The sequence below is a fragment of the Tamandua tetradactyla genome, chromosome 20 (assembly GCF_023851605.1).
Source record: "Tamandua tetradactyla isolate mTamTet1 chromosome 20, mTamTet1.pri, whole genome shotgun sequence".
Classification (NCBI taxonomy): Eukaryota; Metazoa; Chordata; class Mammalia; order Pilosa; family Myrmecophagidae; genus Tamandua; species Tamandua tetradactyla.
The window spans coordinates 48,879,701-48,903,933 of NC_135346.1; the positions used below are offsets into that span (position 1 = coordinate 48,879,701).

The window sequence follows — 24,233 nt, forward strand, 5'->3', positions numbered from 1 at the left end:
TGATCCCATGATCAAGATTTCTGGTTTGAAATCTAACACCACCAAGATTCACAGTAAATAGACCCATTCTTAAAGGAAAGGTTAATTTTCTAACCAATTACTTTCTAAAAAACATGTATATGTGTATATATATATATATATATATGCTAGCCCTCAAGCGTCTGTGAAATATTTCTTGTATTGTTCTCATTAAGGAGAGTAAACAGAGAATGGTTTGGGTACTTTCAGTTATTTAGTATTCCTTTAGCAATTTCAGACTTATTTGTGTCTAAAGAAAGAGGCCTCTTCTATTGAAACATGACATATCAGCTAACTGCTGGTTTTGGTTTTGAACTTCAGAGGAAGGGTTGGCAACAGTGTTTGCACTTAATGTTTGTGATGTACAAATAGAACATCGTTTAAATCCTCAGCTAGAACAGCCTTGTGCAAACCTTTATCTACCATCTCTCCTCTAACCCTCCTTCGCCCCCAAACATAAAGGAAGGAAAACTCCATTGCTGGCTCTAAGCATGGGGATTATTGGAAAGTCAGAATCACTATTTGGTTTAAATGCAATTTCAGTGTGTAAATGTTCACATCTACCTAAGGATATTATTAATGAAAGGCAACCTCCCCGTGACATCCTTCCTTAGGTTCCCACTATTGATTTGAATCCTTCCGTCCATGCTTCTTTGCCCAGTATCTCCTGGCCCCCTTCTAGTGCATTGGCAAGTTTTCTGTTAGATCACTCAACCCTGTTGGGATGATGGAGGAATAGCACCACTGACTTAGTATTAATTATGTGCCAGATAGATTGCAGTCATTATCTCAAGTAAACCTCAACACCCTGAAAAGTGAATATCATCCCCATTTCTTAGATGAGGAAACTGAGACCCAGAAAGCTTAAGTAATTTCTATGGATCCCAGAGTTAGGAAGTAGAGTGCCTGGATTTGATTGTCTGAGACGCTATTCTCTCCGCTCTCCTGGCCTGCCTCCACCGTGGACTTCCCCATAGATCCTCAGTTCCAAGAATTTCTTGAGCTGATTCCCACTGATATTATTGAACCCCTCTGGTTTTCCATCCGTGGATTTTCTCTGTTAATAACAGAGATTGGCACACACACCCCGCTCCCCCCAATAAGGCATTCAGAGCACGATAAAATTATCTTCATCCACCAAGACTTCTGTGTTAGATTTGGCGGAAGGGGCCCAAGATTTTCTCCAGCAATCAGTTTGTCTGCAGAGAACACAAAACAGTGCAAGAACTGAATGAAGCTGCCAAGAACACATGAAGAGGCCACCCCAGAGTCATGCCAAATTCAGCTTTTTCCCAGGCTCAGCCCTTCACTTTTCATCCCCCACTGTCTTGGAATTATGAATTTCTTCTGGTTAAAGTAGAAAGGCTGGGACAAGTATTCCTGGGGTAACACAATGCATGTTTGAAATATCCCTTGGATACTAGGTATATATAAAATAGGCATTTGGCACCACAGAAGGGTAAAAGTAGATGAGATGGCAGGGGAGTTAGATAGAAATAATTGGGTTCTAATACTACTAATATAGATGCGATAGCATGCTGCTACATTGTAATTAATATTTGATTCACTACACTTTACTTTATTTCATAACACTATAGTATTACTTTTAATATTATACATAAAAGCTGTCTTGGCGTTTCTATAATGTTCTATATAAATTTCTCCGATCATACTTACCCCATTCTTAAAATCACACACAGCGCACATACACACGCACACACATATACACATACACATGTGTATAACCTGCTCCCACTCTGCTGTGTACTTGCTACCACCTTGTGCTATCCACCTCAAATTCTCCACTGCCTCGAATGCATTCTAAGTACCCAGGAAGTGTTGATTGAGAGAATGAATGAACAAACCTATGAATGACAGGAGGCAACAAGAGCACACCCACCACACTCTGTAAGTTTAGAGGCGTTAACCCCTCTTGGAATCAGAAGAATTGGTTCCTGAGAGCTCAGTGAAGCCTGCAGGAGGAAAGTGAAACTGGCTCATGGACATCATATGTGGGCCACTGTCTGTTAACTTTCCATTTTTACTTTACATACCAGGAGAGCAGATTGATATTGCATTTTAATTGTGTATATTAGAGGAAGGCATATGGTTACAACATTTTCTTATTTACCTTCTGTGACATGAAATTTGTCATTTTTTTCCCAAAATAAAGGATTGAAGGGAGAGCGCCTGCTTTTTGCACGAGTTCAGTTTTCTTCCGTGTGAAAGTCTCCTGAGATGTGTAGCGAGTCTTGCCAAGATAATCCTGGCACCATTTTCTTATTGCCATGGTGATCTCCAGCTCTCCTGAAATCTCAAGGGGGACTATGATATTTTAAAAGCAACTTGAATTTTGGTAATTAAAAAGGCTGGAAGGAATAATCTTTCTACATCTTGCCAGCTTGGGTGAATATGGATAGTGAGTGATGTCTGGAGGGGAAGGAGATTATCATGCTTTATTAGGTGGGTAACCCCGTGTTAGGAGATGAAAAGCATCGTGGAAGTTATGTACGGGGTATTTATGGCAATTCAGAACCTTACTGTGAATCTGAAAGTATGTCTAATTGCAATCTTCCTACAAACAGCCATTCTCTTTCCTGGAGTCGCTAGCATTTTAACAGAGTTGAAGGTATGATTGTCAGAGCATTTTAATGACGGCAGCAGTGTGTGATATATGTAGATTTTGGCAGTTATCAAAGTAAAGGGAGAAAAAAAACGATTCTCTTAAACTGGAAATTAAGTAAGACAAGCATAATTCAGACTCCAGGTTAATCACACCTTCTCCCATTAGGTAAAGTTCTTACACTAAGAGTTCTTTTGAACTTCATTTGAGCAATCCTGCTGCCTAGAAAAGCTTCGAAGATTAAAGGGTTTTGTTTCACTTGAGAAGACAGTTGGAAAAAAAAATTAGGCATTCCTTTTGAGCTGTAAAATGAGCACTTGGAATAAATGAACATAGAAGCAAATACTAAAGGGCAAAACATCCGTAGGAGAGAAACCCTGCGAGTAGAAGGAAAGTAACTTCTTGTATTTTTGTACATAACTGTATATGGCTTCTATAGTGGAAAGTTATGGGTGGATTAAGGTAGGGCTTGGGTTTGGGTGTGTGTGTTGTCCTATTAAGACAGCGAATCATCAAGAGCAGACAAAGAGAAAGGGTGAAACAATGCTTTTTGATTTGGAACTTTACAAATGAATGTAGATTCCCAATTTGCAGATGGGCATTTTAATTGATTTTTATAAAACCACCCACACCTAATGTTTCACGGTTAAAAATAAACCATGCAACTCTCAAGCGCTGGCTCTGTCACATAATTAAAGTCTGATTATAGCTGCATATTACCACAAGCTAAATGTTAAGAATTTTCTATGGATAGTTTGAGTCAGTTGGGGAAAATACTACCAGAAGGAATGGTGTGATTGCCCCCATGGTGAAACTTAGAAACCCAATTTCTTGTTTTAAATCCCTCTGGGTAAGATCATTTACCATGTTGCTCATAATCTTATTTTTTATGCCATTTTTAGCTGCTGTGACCTGAAATAGAAATAGTCAGATGGGTTTGTTGGAGTTATGTGCGTATGCACGTGTGTGTGTGACTTTGATTTTGTTTTGTTTTTAGCACAGAGATTTGGTGATTTTAAAAAATTGCTAACTATTTTTTGATTAGTGAAATGTCTTTATCTTAGCTGGCAGACAACTTTCTGAATGTAAAATCTCAGTGAGGGGGTTGAAAAGAACATTAACAGCTTCATTATTTAGTTTTCATTTACTGACTACATGGAAACCAGAAAAATACAAAATACTCTTAAGCCTATTTTAACGTAGCAATGTGCTGATGTTCAAATTAAGCAGAGAACTTTATTCTCAGATGTTCTCTCTAATGTTATATCCCTGTATTTACTATTGTAATCTATGCATTTAACCAGGCATAGAATTTTTACTTTCCGATAGTAATATGTGTCTGAGATTAAAGGAAAGGTTTGATTTGGGCAGCACGTTAAAAACTTTTTTGGTTAATACATGTTTTAAGCGTTGTGTGTTTGTTCTCTTTTATATAGAAGAGACTTTTCCTTCATCTTAAGAACAGTTCTTTAAAAACCTGCACCATTTAAGAGAGAATTTTAACCCCGCCATGTCGTTTTAGTGTTTCTTTTCCTGAAAACAGATCGACAAATGTCATAAATTAGTCTGCAAATTTTACCTTATTATGCTTCCTCCTTCAAAAAATATTCAGGAAAGTGATTATATGTGGTGTTCAACTCAGGGCTGATGAGTTGGTTATAATTATCAAGGCAGACATAATGAGATGAAAACAACTCTTTCTCCAGCGTCTCGGAGGAGTTTCAGTCACTATCAAAACCCTGTCATGCTGAGTTAACTGTTTTCTGCCCAAGTAGATGTCAACACAATTAATTTCACAGTTTCCTCAACTATATGGTTAAATTGATTTGCTCATGGAGGCAAGAAGATCCGCATATGTTAAGGGTGGGATTGATTTCTGGGTTTTTCATAGGTAGATAAAACAAAAAGAAAGTAGGCATTTATTTTTATTTACATGGGATTAAATGGCATTTTCTCTCTCTCTCTCTTTTTTTTTGTTTAGGTATGTAAGTATGGGTGTGTATCTAGCTGTCTATCTGATGTATGTATAAAAGCTATTTGGCATTGTCACTTATTTGGCATTCTATCATTTAGTCATTCAACATGTATTTATCAAGTGCCAACGTTGCATGAGGATGTTCATCAGGCTCTGAAGTACAGTGAGAACAAAGCAGAAAAACCCTGTCCTTGTGAGGTTTGCAATCCATTTGGGGAGAAAGACATTATCAAATGATTGCACCGACTGTATATAAATAACAGAAAAATGAGAAAAACAGTGAGATGATTCACGTGGTACTGATAACTCATTCTTTCCCCCTGGTATAATTAATGTTTGCCATTGAAGATAGTTCAACAGAACTTTCTGCTTCGATGAAAATGTTCTACATCTACATTGTCCAACACAGGAGTCTTTAGTCACATGTGGTTCTTGGGCACTTGAAGTGTGATTAGTGTGACTGAAAAAACTTGGATTTTTAATTTTCTTTCATTTTAATTAATTTATACTTGTATTTAATTAGCTGCATGCAGCTAGTGACTGCCATATAAAACATATTATTCCTGATATCACTTTTGTACTTGAAAATGGCATTTGGTACAACATAATGGCAGGACAAGGTATATACAGGTTTAATTTATCATCTACTGCATGAACTATAAGGGGCATGTTCAAAAAGCAAGAGAATCCATAAGGGAATGACTATGAATTTTGCATATTTGATAAGGAATGATGAAATAATGTCCTTGATCTTAGCATGTGAGTAGACTACAAATGAACCTTTAATTTACGTCTTGAATTGTGTATACCTGGTTAGGATATCTTCTTAGGTCTAATTTCTTCTTTGTCATTGTTACTCTATGAATCACTGAAATCATGTATTAATTTAGTTGATTAATATGATTTATTACCATAAATCTGCTCCTTTAGCTTATGCTGTTACTTAGTATAAATTGCAAGCACATTTTCTCCCAGAATTATATTCAGTACCATTTCACTGTAACCATTTTCTCATTCTCATTTCTTAGCCAGTATGTATGTATTTATTAATGAAGGGGATTGAGAGAGAGAAAAGGAACTGGGAGTGAATAAGGAACAAAGACAGAAGAGGAAGGGGAAGGAAAGGAAGGGAAAGAAAAAAGGGGTGCTCTAGATTAAAACAACACAGAGAAGATAGCTTTTGTTGCCAGGAAACCTAGAAATCCTTTGGCCATGAATACTGCTATGATCATTAAAGCTGCTGTCAGATTTCCTTCCGTTAGCATTTTTATTACTCTCCAGATTCCTTTTCCCTGCAGAATTTTGTAATGTCCAGAATAATAAGGTGTGTTTGGACCTTGCATTCCTCAGCTGCTTCTTGTTTGTTTCTCATTCTGTTTCTCACCAAAGAAGGAAAAATGAGCCGAACAATTTTCTGCTCCTTCTTCTTTCCAGTGGATATCCAGGACCTTTTAACTGACTGCCTCATTTGAAACCCTGTGCTGGCCATCTGTAAGACAGAATGATGACACGTGCATGCCACCTCTGCACTCTGGGTTCATGCCTTCATATTGTCTTACCATCTGTATTTATTTATTGATGAAGGCAGAGCAAAGGAAAAAATATTTCTCTATCAATTTCTACTGAAGATTGAGTGTTTTGGGCCATGGTGTAGGTCAACTAAGCTTTGGGGGTAAAAAAGGGTACATATTGTGGAGATACTATTTAGACTACTTGCTAAAGTCCATTGCAGAGGAAATTGCCTCTTCATGAATACGTTTGAACTCAATCAGTTACGTACTTTTTTTCAATTGCTATGAATTGAGTGCATATTATACACCGGACATTTTCCTAGATTTTGATGAGAGAGAGGGAACAGGACAGACAAGGAAGCATCACTCGATGGAACTTGCATTCTGTCCAAGAGACAGAAAAATACACAAACAAAGGGACAAAAGAAAGCTTCAGATACAAATAAAAGCCATAAAAAAATAAATACAGAGTGGTCTCATGATAACTGGCCCTGAGAATGGTTCCCTTAGGGAGGATGGTCATGGGAGGCTGGTCAAAAACAAGGACATTTGAACAGAGATGTGGATAATGCAGGGCTTTCGAGGGCATGTAATGGGCCTGGATCCTGAGATGGGTCTGACCTCAATATTTTGGATTCCCAAACTGAGGAAGAACACAAAGAGAAACAGTTGGCTGGAGCAATATGAAGGAAGCACAGGGTAAGAATAGTTGCTCAACTATTTGGAATGTCATTTTGCCCATGTTATGGTTTGGTAGCTGATTAACAGACCAGACAGTTTCTTAAATTCCATTAGACATGGTAAGGTGGTAATATGATTTCACATTCATTGGTGAAGCTAAGGCTCGTGGTGCTTCCTTGAGTTGTGTAATGCCATCTGTTTGGGGGAGGAAGTCCATGTTGACTTCAGATGTCAAAGTTCATTTCTGGGAGTTAAAAAGGACTGTCCAGGTTAAGATATGCTCACAGGATATGTGAAAGTATCCTTTAAGACCATAGAATCAGTTTAGCAAATAGTAAAGAAGTTGAACTTTTACTGTGTAGGGGAGGCAGGAGGGAATTGGAGCTCCCAGCCTTGCTGAAGAGAGAGCACCTTGCTACCAAAAAGAGGTAGAAGAAGGAATGGGGAGATCACAGTCTGAAAATTATATATGTAAAGAAATGAGTTATTCTCCATTAAGTGCCTCACTTAACTGATCTGAAGTTTCATATAACGTGACTGTGCATCTAGAAGTGTATTCAGAAGAAAAGGAATGAAATTTCTCATTTTCTGAACATCTGCCTCCTATAGCAGGACACACATAACTGAGTCACCAAATTAGCATGAAACAATGTAGTAATAACCCAGTTTATGATTTTCTTAAAACACCAAATTTGAAAGCACTAAAGAAAGATAGATGATAGTTAAAAAACAAACAAACAAACAAACTATGAGAGCAGGACCTGTCAATCTTGACCACTACTAAAATAATATCTGACGCATAGTAGGTGCTCAGTAAATATTTGTTGAATTTTCAAGAATGGTGGAAGGTAGAGGTAGGAAATGAGATCACCTCTGCAATTAAAATCACCCCCAGTAAAATAGCTTAAATCTGAACTTTTATCCTTGAAATTCAAATTGAATAGTTAGTAATCAGTGAATTACCATTTCATTGACAAAATGGAGCATTGTCAATCTCCTCTTTTATGTTACAAATCAATATTGATGATCAGTGTTGGTTTGAATCATTTTCTTGAGGCTTTAGCCACTGTTAATTTGTGGGAGGGGGATAGTTTTTCTTGTAATCTAATTACTTTCTGGGTCACCATGTCTCTAAATAACTTCTCTTGCAGGATTAGGGATTCGACAAGTCTCATTAAAATATTCCCTACTGTTTGCCCATCTGAGAAAAAGTAAGTCCCCTGTAGTATGTTTCTGATGTCTGGAGCATCAGATTGGGAAGGGGATGCACCAGTGGGTTCATCCAAACTGTCTTCGGTGGACAATTGTGATGGCCTAGGCAGGTGCTTTGGGAGATGCCAGAGCTGTAAGCAAACCAAGGACCTGGCCTCAAGTGGTTTGGAGATCATTAGGGGGAAAAATGATGCACAACCAATAAGTAGTATAAAGTGATGAAAGCTCCATGAATGAAGTCTGTCAATGATCCAAAGAGAGAAGAAATGACCAAGTCTGCCTGAATAGATTAGGAAAGGTTTCACAGAGTGGAACCTTGAGAGATATTGGGATGACAAACAGGAAGATATTCCAGATGAAGGGAAACAATTTGAGCAAGGATTTGGAGGCTTGCAGTATAGCCAGGTGTGTTCCTTGACCAGCAGTTAATGGCCGGGGATGATGCAGGAGGTGCAGTAAGAGAAGAAATCAAAGAGATTGTCCAGGCTAAATCATCCTAAGGTAAACTAAGCACCCTCAACCTTATGCTGGAGGACATGGGGAATCACTAAAATGATTTTAAACAAAAGAACACCATGGCTCTATTTTTTTGTTTGCTTCTTTGTTTTAAGCAACATGGAAATAGCACAATCCAATTTTTTAAATTCTTTTTTTTATAATTAGTCATCACTGATTAATTACCTACCATGGCCATATATATAACCTAACAGTTCCTCTTTTATTTATTCAGATATGCATTTCATTGCTGTTAATTACATTTACAATGTTGTGCTACCATCACTACCATCCATTGCCAGAACATTTCCATCCTTCCAAATAGGAACTCTGTACATTTTAAGCCTTAACTCCCTATTCCCTATCATCACTCCACCCCCTGGTAACCTATATTCTAGATTCTGATGGCAATAGAATAAATTAAACAGAAAAACATAAAATCACACTACACAAACAGTGAACCCTGAGTTAAACATGGACTATAGTTAATAGTGCAATTAAAAAACAAACAAACATGATTTCATCAATTACAACACATGTACCAATTGTAACAAATGTTCCACACCAATGCAAGGTGTTAATAATAGGGGGATGGGTATATAGGAATCCTGTATTTGCTGCATGACCATCCTGAAAGCTCACAACTTCTCTCTTAATAAAAAAGAACCTACCATTGAATGAGCTTTCATCTATGTGCTGGAGATAGGGAAATAACAAAGAATAAATACTTAATGTAGAGCACACTGTGACTCTCAAAGGCACTGGTGGAAACATGTCACATTATCCAAAAAGTGCCATTGAATAACTATTTATTCCAAAGTGCTTCCCTTAAATATAGCCTTATGTTCCCACTGAGAAGTTTTCCCCTGAGATCACGGCTGATGAGCATAATTAGGCCACTTGTATGTACACTGGAGTATTGTATTGGACGAGTTCTCCTCTTCATCGGGTAGAATGAATAACATATGATGACCAATTTCAACATTGAATGCAGTGTAACTCCCTCATGGAGACTTGGTTTTGAACTCAATGTGGATTTGATACAATCACACCTCCTTACTGTAACTGCACCTGCCGGGCACGGGGTATTTGGATTGACTTTTTTTTTCTCACCATTTCTTACATGTCGTGAGAACTTGGGGGGTCTTTTTCGTCTCCTACAATGATTCTGAGCTAGGAATGCACATCAGTATCATGGGAGGAACTTTTTAAAAATAGGCAAAATCGGGTGCCACCCAAGAGATTCTAGTTCCTAGATTAGGGATGGAGCCCAGGGAAATTTGTAATGTTAAAAAGTTCCCCCAGGTGATTTTCATGCATTCACCCACTTGAGAAACCACTAATTCTAATCAGACATTCCTTTCTACCCAACAAATGCACCAATTGTTAGAGCCAGACTAAAAATCCAATCCTTTGAGTCCCACCCCAGGGCAAATTCCATTAAATCACATCTACTTGTGTCCATCCAGCCTGTCCTGGACCTTGACCCATAACATTTGTATTTGTGCTGCTTTCATCGGGGAGGTGGTGACTTGGAGGAAAACTGCAGTACAAGAATGTCGTTCTCAACCGCAGCTACATATTAGAATCACTGGGGAGCTTTAATAAAATACTGGCGCTCTAGGGCTAGCCCGTGAGATTCAGATTCAATGTTTGCTAGGCCTATCTCCTTACCTTGCTAGAGATGGAGCTTCACTTAAAGTGTTGGTTTCCTCATCTGCAAAATGGGAGAATGATATTATAACCTATGCTAGGGATTATACGAGGTCACAGATATCAAGAGAATTTGTTATCTCTGAAGTATTGTACAAATATTATTTCCAATCTCAGTTAACCAACTGTGTGTCTATGTTGAGCCGCCTCAGATGAAATCATTATTTTAAGTTTTGTGTATCTAGGCTTTAAAGATCTACGCTTTCTGGTGTCCCTGAATTAGGACTACTCCTGTTCTGAATATATCAGGAAGTCAGTCAGGCCAATGGGCATAGCTCAAGTGTCACGAATTCAAATGCCCACAGGGTCCAGGCAGATCTTGGAAATGAGGGAAGAGGGCCAGCTGTGAGAAAAATCATTCAGCCTTCTGAGCCACTTTTGATTGAGACTTGGTGGGAGAGAAATGTCTCTGTACTATTAGAAAAGTAATAGTGTAAACATGGTGACAAATAGCATCTGGCATTAGGTCTCAGAGTCTGCAAACCTCACAGGGCTGGGAAAGCTATTGAGTTGAATGCCCATCTGAAGGGGGCAGCTGTTTTCTCTTCAATCCAGTGTTGTCAGATCATCCCATTTTCCTCCTAGGAAATCCAAAACCCAATGTTGTAAAAGCTCCCAAATTTAAAAGTAACTAATTTTTAAAAACAGTAAGCATTTCAAAACTGTCATTGGCTAGTATAAACAAAGCAAATTTGTGGTCTATGCTTGGCCAGTGTATCCCATTTGGCCTGCACATCACCAGTTGATGACCATTCCTTTGGGTCTTATACTACATCCCTTCTATCAACTAAACCAGTGTTGCTGTTTTTATATATGTTGTTCATGAACAAACAAAATGTAGTGCTGCGCTAATACCCAGCTGGAAATCTGTGGCATGAATCCTTGTTTCATCTCACTAAATGTTCTTGCATTTATTCATATAGATTGCATTAATTCATTCTATCAAATTTACTGAGCAGATGCTATGCTAGACCATAAGGATACAAAATTGAATATAAAATGTATTCTGTGTACTATACAGTTTTCAGTCTAGTCTAGAAGATATGCCCAGTGCAATGACTAAGACCTGAAAGAATGTAAGGGGACTAACCTGAAAGAATGTAAGAGGACTATGAAACAAAGACATCTGACCCAGCCTCCTGGATAAGCCATTGTTTTTTTATTTTTTTTTCACACTAATAACAGAAAATCTCTTCCCTTTTCTTTGCTAGTTTTTTGAACATTTGGTCAGGGTATGGAGTCCATTGTGGTCTTAAGACCACCTCAAACTTTTGGTTCTTTTGATGCTTAAGAGATATTCGATGCCCCGAAGGTCATGATAAAAATCTAAAAGTCCTATCAGCCAATGCATTGCTAGTAACTAATGCCATCAACAATTTATCTGAAATGCAAGACACGTTGCAGCTGTATTCAACCAGGAATAAAGCCACTGGGAGCATGTGGTGCACACAGGCTCCTGGCTTTCACATTTGCTCTCCTGGTTTCGATGGTCAGTGATGCCAAGTGATTAGCCCTGGGGACTGTCTCTTGTAGAGCCTTCTCTCCAGGGGAGTGTCTCCCAAACCCTGAGATGGTTATCTGTTAATGGAATGAAAAGCAAGTTGTGAAAGTAGGCCATGTGCATCACAGATAAACATGAAAATTTCATTGGCGAGAGCCCTCCTCTCCCTGCCAAAGTGACCTTGGTTGGCGCAAAGATGACAGAGTGCTTCCTTGCCCGGGTCTGACAGCATTGCTATCACAGCACGTTTGACAAATCGTTCACATTAAATCGGGGGGCACTTTCGGCAGCGCCAACGTCCCCTCTCCATCACTCCTGATTACCACACAAACGTCAACCGTGGCACCAAGCACATTTGTCAGAGGGAGTAAAAAGCAGTTGTTAGTAAGAGCGCTACCTGTCATACTAATAGACTAGAGCTTGTTGCTTTGTGTGTCGCAGGAGCCTACAGATTTGCAAAAAACCAAAACAATTTTGGGGGAGGATGGTCCAGTGTTTCTTGAAAGCGCTTTTGTGCTTTGGTAAAGAGAGAGATTGAAAGCTTGTCAGTTGGGACACCTAGATGTCTTCTCTTGGGAGGGGAAACAGATTCTGTGTGTGTGTGTGTGTGTGTGTGTGTAACTACCCTTTAGTGACTGCTGTCGATCCATTGTGGAGGGGGTGGGGATGCCACCAAACTGGCATTAGCAACTTTTTCAGCTGAGGAAATCCATACTCTCTAAATTTTAATTAGTTAAAAGAAAAAAAGAAGGAATGGAACAATTTTTTGCTATGCATTAGTGAGCATCTTATCTTTTTGTCTTTAAACTTTATGAAACTACATGAAGGAGGTGGTGGGTGGGTCTGCTCCTTTCTATCACCCTGTCCTGCAGTGTGTATGTACCATGCTTGACATCCCATGCCTCAAGTGTTTTTCATACGCATTGCTTCAAAATCCAGCCAAAACAACCCTTAGAGGTTGCACTATTTTGCCCATTTAAGAGATGACAAAACTGAGACTCAGAAAGGTTGCTGCCCTGGATTACACAGGTAGGGTTTTATTTCTAGTCCATGTGGATTGGTTCAAGTCCACAATAGCCATAAGATTAGGTATCAAATAAAGAATATGTATAATGATGTAAAAATATGCAATTTGTTGAAATGATTGCTTTGTTGGTCCCACATTGCTCCTTCACAACTGTGCTTCTCAGACCTTCTTCTCTTCTCCTTAGGTCCTCATTCATGAGTTTATTTTCATTTAATTTCTGCCTCTCTTCTTTGCCTAAGGATGCAGAAAACTTTTATCTTGGAAAATATTTTTAAAATGAGGGAAAGAAATGTTTAAAGAAGAAGGTAGAGTGAAGGACTCTAAATAATGGCTTGAGGGAGTGTGAACTCCTGGTACTGTAAACAAAGGGATTGTTGTGTAGAATTTTGGGAGCCCTTGCTATTCTCCTTTTTAACCTTCTGCCCCTTTGGCTTCTTGTGAATTCACTCTTCTAAGCCTTGTAACAGGCAGGCATGATCAGTTTGAAAGGAGGTACAGTTGGACAATGTAGCAATTCCTAAGTGTTTGGTTCCTTTTAGGTTTTCTTCCAGAAGGCTTAGGTCAATATTTCTGGATGCTTACATTGGTGCATTTCCATTGGATATTTTAGTTCCAGTCAAGGTGCTTTTCATAGGACAAAATATGTTATCTGTTATTAGCTCTTCCTTCCTTACTTCTCAGATCCTGCAGTCAGGTAGCCCAAATGTTTTAAGCCATCTCTGATTCAAAAGGAGACAGTCCCTTATGTATGTCAAATTGTATTTATCAAATTGTATCGCATACTACTGTGTGCTCCACACTGGACTAAGCATTTGGACTATCAAGGGAGATATGGGCTTCTTTCTGGTTGAATGTGGGTTACCCTGAAAGCAGAAGCGGTCATCTGCCTTGCCCACCTTAACTGTGGGCTTCCCAAATCATCCTCCCTCACAATAACTTCCTGACTTTTCCTCACAGCTTTGCATTACTGAATGCATCTCATGCACCAGCTCCTGTTCTCAATGGACTCCTGGGTATCATATAACTCTATTTGGAGGTCAGAATGGTCTCTAAGTACCAACATTAATTTGTTTTTCTTTAGTAGACTTCCTTTCACACTGCAATATATGAAGCTGATCAAAAGAGGAGCAGTCGAGGTGAAATAGGACCCACTTGGTCTGGCCCCTGGACACCTCTAGAGAGGATAGAGCTCTGCAAGAAGAAAGTGGAGAAACCATGGTCTAGGATTGCATCCAGCTCCCACCACAGAGCGAGGAAAGCTGCTTCCCTCTCCAAGACCCCACCCGTTCCTGTTTGCATGTGTTTCCTTGACCAGCGTTGTTCTGTAGGAATGTTCATGATAAAAGAGAGAGATTTTTCAAGGAAGTTTAGATTGTGAGGAAATTTGAGGAGATTTAACGTTTCTTGAATGATAACACTTGTTCTAGTTTGCTAGCTGCCAGAATGCAACACACCAGAGATGGATTGGCTTTTAATAAAAGGGGATTTATTTTGTTGGTTCTTCAGAGGAAAGGCAGCTAACTTTCCACTGAGATTCTTTCTTACGTGGAAGGCACAAGATGGTCTCTGCTGGTCTTCTCTCCAGGCCCCTGCGTTCCAACAGCTTTCCCCGGGGTGACTTCTTTCTGCATCTCCAAAGGCCTGGGCTGAGCTGCAAGTGCTGAGATGAGAAATGCCAAGCTGCTTAGGCTGTGCTACGTTGCGATTTCTCATTTAAGCACCAGCCAATTAAGCCAAACGTCACTCATTGTAGCAGACACGCCTCCTAGCCTACTGCAGATGTAATTAGCAATAGATGAGGTTCACATACCATTGGCTTATGTCCGCAGCAACAAAACTAGGTATGCTCACCTGGCCAAGTTGACAACTGAATCTAACTAACACACACTTTACACTTTGCATCATGTTTCAAAAATTGTGAAGCTACTTTGTACTTATTTGCCTCAACTGATCACCATTTCCCAGTAGTTATCTTATTTTACAACTAAAAAATGAAATCAGGTGACATGTCAAAGGTTAACATTGGAAAGTTATTATTGGGCCCAGGACTGGAGCACGAAGCCTCAGGGTCAGGCCCTGCTCTTTCATTTTGCATCCTGCAGCTCAGAGCCATGCAAAGCCTTCCTCAGTAGAGCTGCCCCTCTCTTCCACTCCCTCATGCTGTGTTTACACAATCACATTTCAACCTGTAGCAGAGTTTCCATCAAAACACAAATTTCCATGGAAATGAACACAGAAAAAGAAGCTAGGTAGAAGGTGGCACTTATGTAATTTTCATAAGATACTTTGCCTTATTTCCTTTATGTCTAGGTGTACTGCATGATTTTTTTAAAAGGCTAGGGAATGCGGCCCCATGTTAATTTCCATGACTACATACCCAATCATCCAACAGTGGCTTAGTGGCATATGATATATTCAATACATTTTAAATACTGCTGCATTTAAAAATAACTTTAAAAGGTTGTGAATGTCAAATTGAGATTCAAAATATGTCAGATAGCTGTCATTTTTATACTCTTCATTAATTTCACTTGGACTCGGTGAATTGTATTTGACAAACTGTTATCATACATTCACTACAAGTATGCTACATTTATGGAGCCTGTTCTTGATGAACGGGATGTTTTGAAGGGAACTTTAATATACGACTTCTCTTTGACCTCCTAGATGACTTGAGACCATCAAAAGACAAGTGTGGCAGTATTTGATCCTAAGGTTTTCCAAAGGATAGCATTTGGAAAATCTTCAAGAGGTTTGCTCAGGGATGGAAATGTCCACCGGAGAGTCTCCAATAACAAAAACAGACACATTGGCTCTAGGTGTAAAATTGCAATCTTGGGACTAGCGCTAAGGCAAGGGGTCATGAATCAAAATTTCCTGTTGGCAGATCTGAGCAGGCGGAGGCATGCACAGAAGAGTTGAGCCTGCTTATAAAAATAATGTTGTTATTAAATTCAGTAGCAACTACCAACTATCGAGTGTCATATGAAGAAAATGATACAAAGAGCAGAATGCTTAAAAGCCCAGATTCTGGTGTCAGGCTCTGCAAGTTCCATCTCCAGCTCCACTACTTCTCTGTGACTTTGGGAAAGTCACTGAACATCTAGGTCCTTCAATTTTCTAACTGTAAAATCAGGACAATAATAATGCTGATGTTGTAGGTGCAGATTACCAAAAGGATAATCTGAGTTCAACAAATGTTAGTGATTATTATTATTATATACCAGCATTGTGCTAGGTTCTTTCCATATGTTCATTTAATTCTCCAGCTACCCTGTAGGTTAATATTACTAGGATCATTGCTGTTTTACAAATGAAGAAATGGCTCCAAGAAATGCTTATGTTGTCCAGAATTTATCTACCTATTGAGCGGCAGGGGCAGGGAATCAGGTAACTGATAACAATATTGGAGAAGTCATTTTGACCTTTGAGGTCAGTTTGTTCATCTGTAAAAGGAGGTAATTAAACTTGAAGGTCCCTCCTACATCAACCAGTATTGGTTGTCTTGTCTCCAGGAGACAGCCCACTGTCACCCACTGACAAAGATGAGTCATGTAAATCCAAGCCCAGGTTACAGAAAGCCAAGTTTATGACCTACCAGACTTGGAAGTTGGTTTCTAAAACAAAATTTCTTCCTTTTCTCCCTTATAAGGAAAACAGTCCATGTTATATGTATGTATGAGTATTAGTGTTACATTTTCAACAGAGCTTTAAGGAAAATGTCAATAAGTAAAAGATCTAGATATGTTTTTATATTGCAGCTCTGGAAGAAATTTTACTTAGAAATCAAAGATTTAAAAACCCTATATTGTTCTTAATAAAGAAAATTGTTTATATATATATATTACATATATATATATAATATATATTAGCTTGTTTTCTTTTTCTTTATCTCAGCTTCACCATAGGACATTTTAATATCAGCCTATAATAGAATCAGATATATTTTTTTAATTTGGGAGATCTTTAGAGATCATTGAGACCAGAATTCACAAGTTTCTCATTTACCCAAATTTATTTGCTTTAATCAGAAAAATAAATGGCAAGATCAGAGTGGGCTGTGGGGCAGAAAAGCTTGGACAAACTGGCCAACACACACCCAGACTAGAAGGGCTCTTACTGCTACTCAATTCTAGGGATTGTGCCTGAAGTTATGCTATATCTTCTGATTCTTTTTAAAACAGAATATCTGTGCTCATGGGAATGATACAGAGAAGACTAGCATGGTCCTTGCTCAAGGATGACATGAAAATTTGTGAAGTGGTCCATATTTTTTATAAGATGGTAGATTCAAGAAATGCCTTTACAGTAATAAATTTGAATGTTAATGGACTAAACTCATCAATGAGATGATACAAATTGGCAGAATGGATTAAGAAATAGGCTCAATCTATATTCTGCTTACAAGAGACTCATCTCAGACCCAAGGATACAAATACATTAAAAGTGAAAAGATAGAAAATGATATACCATGCAAACTGTAATGAAAAGAAAGCAGGAGTAGCTATACTAATATCAGGCAAAATAGGCTTTAAATGTAAAGACTCCATAAGAGGCAAGGAAAGACACTACGAATAAATAAAAGGGACAATTCACCAAGAAGAAATAAGAACCATAAATATGCTCCTAATCAAGAAGATCCAAAGTACACGAGGCAAACATTGACTAAAATGAAGAAAGCATTAGACGTTTCAACAATAATGGTGGGAGACTTCAATACACCACTCTCCTCTATAATTAGAGCAAACAAACAGAGAATCAGCAAGGAGACAGAGAACTTAAACAATTTGATGCATGAATTAGACCTAGCAGATATATATATATAAATTGTTACACCCCAAAACACCAGGATAAACATTCTTTTCTAGTGCTCGTGGGACCTTTTCCAAGATAGATCATATGCAATGGCACAAAACAGGTCTTTATAAATGAAAAAAATTGAAATTATTCAAAGCACTTTCTCTGGCCACAACAGAATGAAGCTGGAAATCGATAACCACCTAAGAACCAGAACTTTCACAAATACATGGAGATTAAATAACACATTATTAAATGATCAATGGATCAAAGAAAAAAAATGCTAGAGAATTTGGTAAATATCTGGAAATGATAAAAATGAGAATATAACATATCAGAACTTATGGGATGCAGCAAAAGAAGTTTGTTGACCTCAATGCCTACAGTAAAAATAAAGAATGAGTGGAAATCAAGGACTTAACTGCTCATCTGAAGAAACTAGAAAAAAATAGGACACTAACCCCAAGGCAAATAGAAGAGAAAAAATAAAGATTAAAGCAGAAATAAATGAATTGGAGAAAAAAAAAACAGCAACATAGAATCAATAAAACCAAAAGATGTTTCTTTGAGAAAAATCAATAAAATCAACTGACCCTACTAAGCAGACCAAAAAAAAGAGAGAGAGAGGATGCAAATAAACAAAATCCAAAATGAGAAGGGTTCATTACCAAGGACCCCGAAGAAATTAAAACAGTCATAAGCAAATACTATGAACCACTATATACCAACAAACTAGACAACCTAGATGAAATGAACAAATTCCTGGAAACAAACAAAACAGCCCACATTGACTCCAGAAGAATTAAAAGATCTCAGCAAACCAATCATGAGTAAAGAGATTCACTCTGTCATCAAAACTCTTCCTATAAAGAAAATCCCAGGGCCAGATGGCTTCACAGGGGAATCTTATTAAACATTCCAAAAATAACTAACACCAATCCTTCTCAGACTCTTCAAAAAAATTGAAGTAAGAACACTACCTAACTCATTTTGTGACACTAACATCAGTCTAATACCAAAACTAGATAAAGATGTTATAAGAAAGGACAAATGCAGGCCAATCTCCCTAATGAATATAGATGCAAAAATTCTCAACAAAATAATAGAAAATCAAATCCAATACACATTAAAATAATTATACCACAACCAACTGGGGTTTATACCAGGAATGCAAGGGTGGTTGGTTCATCACAAGAAAAAGAAATAAAAGGTATCCAAAATAGAAAGTAAGAAGTAAAACCTTCATTATTGGCAGATGGTGTGATACTATACTTGGAAAATCCTAAGAAATCTGTAACAAAGCTTCTTGACCTAATAAACAAGTTCAGCAAAGTGGCAGGAAACAAGATTAATGTGCAAAAATGTAATGTTTCTATAACAAGCAATGACCTAACTGAGGAGATGATTAAGCAAAAAATTCCATTCACTCAAGCAACTAAAAGAATCAAGTATCTAGGAATAAACTTAACCAGAGATGTAAAGGACCTGCGTGCAGAAAACTACAAAACATTACTAAAAGAAATCAAAGGAGATCTAAATAGGTAGAAAGACATTCCTTGCTCACGCACAGGAAGATTAAATGTAGTTAAGATGTCAGTTCTAACCAAATTGATCTACATATTCAATGCAATACAAACAAAAATTCTAACAACTTACATTGAAGACTTGGAAAAGCTAGTTATCAAATTCATTTGAAGGGGAAAGAAACCTCGAATAGCTAAAAATGTCGTGAAAAAGAAGGAAGTGGGAGGACTACCACTTCCTGCTTTTAAAGCTTACTATAAAGCCACTGTGGTCCAAACAGCATGATTATTGGCACAAAGATAGAAGTATTGACCAATGGAATCAAATCTGAGGTATGGAGATTGACCACCAAATCTATGGTCAGTTGATCTTCCACAAGGCCCCCAAATCCACTGATTTGGGGCAGAACAGTCTTTTTACTAAATGGGCATGGGAGAACAGGATATCAATAGCTGAGAAATGAAAGAGGGCACTTACCTTGCAAAATTAACTCAAAGTGAGTCAAAGACATAAATATAAGAGCCAGTACCATAAATCTCCTGGTAGAAGCTGAAGGAAAACAGCTTCAAGACCTAGTAATAGGAGCTAGCATCTTAAACTTTACACCCAAGTACAAAAAAAAAAAAAAGAAAAAATTGAAAATAGGAAAAAGATAAAATAGAAAATTACAAGAAAAAATAGATAAATGAGATCTCAAAATCAAATGCTTCTGTGCCTCAAAGGATTTTGTCAGAAAAGTGAAGAGGCAGGCAACTCAGTTGGAGAAAATATTTGGAAATCACATATCCCATAAAAGTTTAATGTCCTATATACATAAAGAAATTATACAGCTCAACAACAAAGGACAAACAACCCAATTATAAAATGGACTAATGATATGAATAACATTTTTCTGAAGAACAAATACAGATATCTCAAAAGCACATGAAGAGATGCTCATTTTCGTTAGCTATAAGGGAAGTGCTGATCAAGACTACAATGAGATACCACCTCACACCTAATAGAATGTCTGCTATTAAACAAACAGGAAACTACAAATGTTGGAGAGGATGTGGTGAAACTGGGACACTTATGCACTGCTGATGGGAATGTGTAATGGTGCAGCCACTATGGAAGACAGCTTTGCAGTTCCTCGGAAAACTAAATACCGAGTTGCCCTATGACCCCAGCAATATCACTACTCAGTATATACCCAAAAGAGCTGAAAGCAATAACACAAACAGACGTTTGCACACCGATGTTCATAACAGCATTATTCACAATTGCCAAAAGATGGAAACAATCCAAGTGCCCATTAACAGATTAGTGTATAAACAAAATGTGTTATATACATACAATGGAAGATTATGCAACAGTAAGACAAAATGAAGTTCTGAAGCATATGACAACAGGAATGAATATTGAAGACATAATGCTGAGTGAAATAAGCCAGGTACAAAAGGATAGATACTACATAATTTTGCTGTTATGACCTTGATAAAGCTGATCTCAGAGGCTTATAATGTAGTATATAGGGGACCGAGAGATGCACAAAAGCTACAGATGGGTGAATGGTTAGCTAATGAGGTTGAACTTCAGTGTAAAGGAATGGATAGAAGTAAAGGCAGTTCACTAGTGGGTTTATCAGTAATATTGCCATATTGAAGGTGAACATGATTGAAAGGGGTTGTATAGAGCCATGTATCCCACTGATTAACACTACAAATATAAATAAGTTCTTGCATGAACTACTTCAAAGGTATGAACCTTGTACAAAGAGTCAGTAATATTGGAGTCTAGGGGGAATACTACTATTAATGCTAGACCTTTATTTAACAGGAAGATGTCAACAGTACCACAGCAATACCAGAGGTAAATAATTGGGGGGAGAAGGATAAGAGCTAAGGAGAGGTTTGGATTTTCTGTTTGGTGAGGGTGTGCTTATCTGTATTTTTCTCTTTTGAGCAATGAAAATTGTCTAAAATGGAGAGTGTTGAGAATTGTATAACTAAATGAGGAAAATGCAAGCCATGGATTGTTTACTTTAGACATTATCCATGATGCCCAATGGATGGAGGTGGTTGAAGGTACGCCTGAGAAGCAGAAAGGTGAACTGTGGTGTATAATGTGATGAGATATTTGTAGCGACAGAAAGGAATGAAGTCATCATGCAACAAGGTGAATGAACCTTGGGGACATTGTGTTGTACAAAATAAGTCAGAAACAAAAGGGTAAATATTGTGTAGTCTCTTTTAGGAAATATTTATAAGAAAATTGGGGCCGAGATTGTAAGCTTGTATAACAGTCACATTAAATCCAGAACTGTAAATGTTATTTCTTGATTTTGAGATGCTGTGATCTATAAGTATAACCTGGCATTTCCCTGGAACTTTGGGTGCTGTGTGACATCTAAGACTAAAAGTAGGAGTTCTGCAGGTCTGAAAGTCGACATTGCTACATACACAACTATTAAAGAAACTGAAAAAGATCAGGCAGGCTTTAATTAGAGATAAGAATGAAGCTGATCTGGTCCAGACTAAGGTAAATCAGAATACAGGGTAAAAGATGACATAGTCTGTATTTTAGAACTTCACTACCATATGAGACAAAAGGAAGAGAGGTCTATTGTATCCAAAACCTAAATTTCCTGTAGCACAGAATCTAACTCAGCCTGTCTGGATAGCTCATTTAAACAACCCAAACCCATGGGAATGGGGACTTGTGATTCTTTATAGCTTAATGTAATACCCAGAGTTATAGCCCCAATACCCCTAAAGATTGGGAGAAGGATCAAAGGAGAAGGAGGAGTTATAACAGAGAAGATCAGATTTAACAATTGAATATGACTGCTGAATCATTACATTGATATTTATTTCAGTCTCCATTGTCTTAGAGCTGCTAGAAGGAAAAAAACTGAAATTGCAGTACTGTACCCCATACCAAACTCTGAAATCTGTTCTGTCACTACTACTTACCATGTACTTCAAAATGTATTGCTTTTTTATCTGTGTTATATTTCACCATAAAGTGTTTTAAAAAATCTCATTTTTATGATAAATTTAATATTTTTTGAATGGTATGGATTTAAAAAGTGTGTAAACACTGTTTTAAGATAAATACCTGTCCGAAGGCCATTTTTTTGTCCCACAGTTGGCCATTCCTTCAATCCAATCCCCGCATTTTCCATATAAGGAAATTACCACACAGAGAGAAGTTTCAGGTCACCTTTTTACTTTCTCACAGTCATGCAGTGATGTCGTAGCTGTGCAGAATCCGAACCAGGCTCCATGTTTCTAATACTTGGTTATCTTTCACTGCATCAGTCTACCACTTTTACTTGTTTTAGGAGTGGAATAAGGTTGAGTGGTCTGATAACATGAGAATAAATATTATTTTGTTCTCATATTTGGGAAGAGAAAAAACTTTCAGATTGGATTGATAAACCAAGGACTGTGGTAAATGAAACAAAACCAAAATTAAAAAATAGAAGCTTTTCTAGCCTTATGATTTTCTGGCTGCATGAAGGAAAGAGAAACACATCAAAATCAAAAGGACAGTGTGAACATCAATAAGGGAGAAGTCTGTGCGAATGAGCAGGGAAGATTGGGGATTGCTGGGAGAATTGAGGTGAGTCACCCCCATGTTCCTTCAAACCATATCTCATAGCAGTCAGGTTTTTAAAGCTTGTCTGTCCCTCGGCTCCCTTTCTGCTTTCTCTCTTTCCCTTAGAAGAAGGTAAAACCCTCGTAAGTATGTGCGAGGTTGATCTCACTTATCTGCACGCATCATCATTGTTGGCTCCAACTGGAGGCACATGGTGCCTTTATCTCACCATGGGGGTTCACCATCCTTCATATTAGTTATGTTAATGTAAACGAGGAATCTTAAGGGTGAAATGATAATTTATGAGACTTGTACAGAGCCTCAGACTATACTCATCAACAGTCTAAGCAGCTTCATCTTGTTTCAGAGTGAACCATGCATTTTATAACCTAATAAGGGTTTTCGGTATAACAAAATTTATATTTTGAAGTGAACTATTATTGTGAATAATACAGGGGTAGGGTGAAATTTTTTCTGTGTGTTCAGGAATGTTTGTCCATCACTGTGATTCCTCCTTAAGGATTAGTGGGCAGTGACTGCTAGCAGGTGACATACTTTGAACAAGTCTTGCTGATTGGGAATTGGCTGTAGGTGTCTTTTGAAACCCAGGTGTTCTTTTTGTCCTTTGTTTTGTGTGCCTTTGATCCTCAGACTCCTTGACTCATTTGGTTTTTGCCGCTGGTCATTATTCATTGTACCTTCTGCCTCTGGAAAAGCCATAGGTGATCGTTCTTTGGGGTATGAGAAATGTTCCAGGTACCCCCTTGAGAGGGGGCTCAGACTTTGTGACATGGCAGATTTTTTTTGAACTGTTAGTGTCATTGTTGAACAGACAGTCAGGCTATCTTTTAACTATGACTCAGGGACACAACAAACAGCTCATTTTCTCCCACAGTTGGCATTACTTGAGAGAGGGGGAAAAAAGGAGTATGTAACCCCCAATTAGCCCCAGCCTTCATCCCCTTAATGTTTCTTATGCTCTTGGTGAGAAAAAAGACTAAACCAGTCCATTATTTCTCCCTTAATCCATTTTCACTTTTTTAAATCTATTTTTTATTATCAAACCAAAACAACCTACAGACATGAACATTCTTAACAAACAAACGTTCCGTGCATGGTATACCATTAATGGCTTACACTATCATCACATAGTAGTATATTCATCACCCTGATCATTTTTTTAGAACACTGGCATCACTCCAGAAAAAGAGATAAAAAGAAAAAAGCTCATATATACCATCCCCCTTATCCCTTCCTCTCATTGACCACTAGTATGTCCATCTACTCCATATATTTTAACCTTTGTTCCCTCTATTTTTTTCTATACCCCATACCACTCCCTTCATTGTTCACTAGTATTTCAATCTACTCAGTTTTTTTTAACATTTGTTCCCCCTGTTATTTATCTGTTTTTAATCCATATTTTTAAACTCATCTATCAATATCATAGATAAAAGGAGCATCAGACACAAGGTTTTGACACTCACATAGTCACATTGCGAAACTATCATTATATATTCATCTTCAAGAAACATGGCTACTGGAACACAGCTCTACAGTTTTAGGCACTTCCC

At 37.9% G+C, this 24,233-nt stretch overlaps 1 protein-coding gene and 1 non-coding gene across 5 annotated transcripts in view; both read left to right on the forward strand.

Moving 5' to 3' along the window:
* The window catches only part of TENM2 (teneurin transmembrane protein 2), a 652,889-nt gene that overhangs the window by 21,313 nt on the left and 607,343 nt on the right, over positions 1 to 24,233 (forward strand). The gene's annotated exons all lie outside the window — the stretch shown is intronic.
* Positions 16,925 to 17,031, forward strand: LOC143665107 (U6 spliceosomal RNA). Its single transcript, XR_013166779.1, has one exon. It is a non-coding gene; the product is annotated as a U6 spliceosomal RNA (small nuclear RNA).